The following is a 3,195-nucleotide window of genomic DNA, read 5'->3' on the forward strand; positions in this document are numbered from 1 at the left end:
AGTAAAACCTTGGTTTACACGCAGTCGATAACCTGGTGTATTCATTAAACAAAGTATTAAAACCTTGTTACAATTCGAATCCCCAATTAGTTGGAATATTTATCTTCGGGTATAATAATAATTTGACAAGGACACTTGCAATTTATATTTATGACTGATGGACTGTTATGGACAAAAACCAGACGGACATATTAAATAATCCAGGACAAAGGACAATTAACCCATGGGCATAAAACTAAAATCAACACGTCAAACATCATGATTACGGAAGTTTAAATAAGCATAATTCTTTTATTTCATATTTAATTTCCTTTATTTTATATTTAATTGCACTTCTAATTATCGCACTTTTATTTATTTTATTTTATCGCACTTTTAATTATCGTACTTTTTAATTATCGCAAGTTTATTTTATTGCACTTTTATTATTCGCAATTTCATTATCATTATTTACTTTACGCTTTAATTTAAGTCTTGTATTTATTTTATATTTTACATTAGGTTTTAACTGCGACTAAAGTCTTAAAATCGACAAACCGGTCATTAAACGGTAAAAACCCCCCTTTATAATAATAATATTACTTATATATATATTTGTATTTTTATAAAAGTAAACTAATATAGCGTTGAGCTTTGTTTAAAGATTTCCCTGTGGAACGAACCGGACTTACTAAAAACTACACTACTGTACGATTAGGTACACTGCCTATAAGTGTTGTAGCAAGGTTTAAGTATATCCATTCTATAAATAAATAAATATCTTGTGTAAAATTGTATCGTATTTAATAGTATTTCCTAGTAAAATAATAACTATTTTATATACACCTCGCTTCACATCAGTACTAAACAGAAGTAACATGCAATCGAAAGCAGATAGTAGTATGCAGTAGCGAGGATAAGCAATAGCATACAGCGAGTTCACATAGCAGTAAGAGTAAGCAGTAGCATGCAACAGATCATATGGCAGTATAAGTAAGCAGTAACATGCAGCAGTAGTAAGCAGTAACAAGTAAACGAGCAAGTTGTAGATTAGTCCTATTAGTGAATACTACTTGGCCTGGTCTAGACTCACCAATGCAACCTAATTCCCTACAACCAATGCTCTGATACCAAATGTGACGCCCCGTACAAAATCATCGTGTACGGTTCATCAACAACAGGATCATTACAAGGTCAAACACTATATGCTGTTTGAAAACTAGTTTTGCATCCATGAAAAGATAGCGTTTTACAAAAGATAACGTGCTTCCTATGAATAGAAGCATAAACATAAGTACGTGACCCAAAGGTCATTACAAAGCCATTGTTTGAAAATAACGTAAGTTACGAATGCAAAATAAAAGTTCCATGATTGAGACATCTCTAAGTAATGCAGCAGAAATCTAGTACAGCAGGTCCGTAACAGCAAGTCTATAACAGCAAGTTTATAACACCAAGGCAGCAAGTCTAATAGCGGAAGCAACAACGTCTAAGCACCTGAGAAATACATGCTTAAAAAGTCAACACGAATGTTGGTGAGCTATAGTTTGTTTGTAATCAGTAATGTAATGTAGGCCACGAGATTTCAGTACTTCAAACTAGCATTTCAAATCAGTATTTCAAATCAGTATGATAAAGTATATGCTTATCCGTGGGCACTCGGTAACTAACTTAAAGTAATATTACCCCCTAAAAGTACACTTGGCGAGTGCATATGTTTACGAAGTATTAAACACCCGTTAAATGCTAGCGCGACTAGCCCGAGTGGGGATGTCAAACCCTATGGATCCATATCTAAGATTCGCGTTCACCGGTTCAAAAACCAATGACTAAACGTTACCGAGCTAAGGGGAAATTTTATGCCGTTGTATAACCCACACATATATAAAGTTTAAGTACTCGTGCCTAGTATGTAAAATGTAAAAAGCGCATGTATTCTCAGTCCCAAAATAATTAAAGTAAAAAGGGATGCTATAACTCACAGTGAATAAGCGGTAAAAGTCGTCACGAAAGTGTGCAAGTAGTAAGTCGGTCCGAAAGGTCGTCAACCTAAGTCAAAGTTTACTAGGTCAGTAGGTTGTCCTCATAAGTTCTAATAGTGCATAAAATAAGTTTAAGTGTCATCATCATCATTCATCATCATAAAAGCTAAGTACGTTTGACAAGAATAGAGATCGAAACAATAGGCTGACTTCAGTCAGCTGTTACGACCTCTATACAAAACGAAAAGACGCGTAGTCAGTGGCTCCGTATATGAGTCCTCTAACCGCTGACCAATTTTCAGAACCTAACTCGTCTTCGTTTGACCGTGGCAACGGTTTAAGTGCGAGTAGGTTAGAAATTTTAGTACAACGTTACAACAGCGTAGTGACTTTCGGAGGGCTATAAATCCTAAACCGTATATCGGATTAAGATGATGCCTAAACGAAAAGTCATCTACTCGAAATGAACTAACTGAAAATCTATTTTCCAGAAGTCCAGGAATCTGATCAGATCCTGAAAAACAGTAACAAGTGCTCCAATGAGGTTCTTGGTGCTTGATGCTCATCACGGTTCTCATCCTTGATGCTTGTAGCTTCAAGTGTACAACTCGTTGATGGGTTAGCATCACCTTGACCAAGATTCTACCATCAACACACAATATGTTAAGACCAAGTAAGAACACAACTCATTTAAGAGTCTTAGATGGATGATGAACCAAGGTTACATCATATCCTTAGTCTTAACACAATTACAAGTTCCATTTACAACTAAAGCTACAAACTTTACTTAAATCAAACAAGTATGAACATAATCTAAATCAAATAAGGTGATGGAACCCTAAGATAGAGAGCTTGGATCCTTTTCACACAAGTTATAAGATTATAAAGCTAGAAAGCTTGAACCTTTGGTGTTCTTGAAGACCTTGAAGCATAAAGCTTAGATCTTTAAGTTACATGAAGACCATAAACACAAGTTTTGATCTTTATAACAAAGTAATGAGATCATAAGTTAGAAAACTTAGATCTAACAAAATATATGAAGATTCAAGCTAGAAAGCTTGCATCTTGGTTGTTCTTGAAGATCTTGAAGCATAAAGCTTGGATCTTTAAGTTACATGAAGATTACAAACACAAGTTTGAATCTTTGTAACAAAATAACAAGATTAAAGTTAAAAGATTTAGATCTACAAAGTAGGTGAAGATTCAAAGCTAGAAAGCTTGAATCTTCCATGTT

The sequence above is a fragment of the Rutidosis leptorrhynchoides genome, chromosome 3 (assembly GCF_046630445.1).
Source record: "Rutidosis leptorrhynchoides isolate AG116_Rl617_1_P2 chromosome 3, CSIRO_AGI_Rlap_v1, whole genome shotgun sequence".
In the NCBI taxonomy this organism is placed as follows: Eukaryota; Viridiplantae; Streptophyta; class Magnoliopsida; order Asterales; family Asteraceae; genus Rutidosis; species Rutidosis leptorrhynchoides.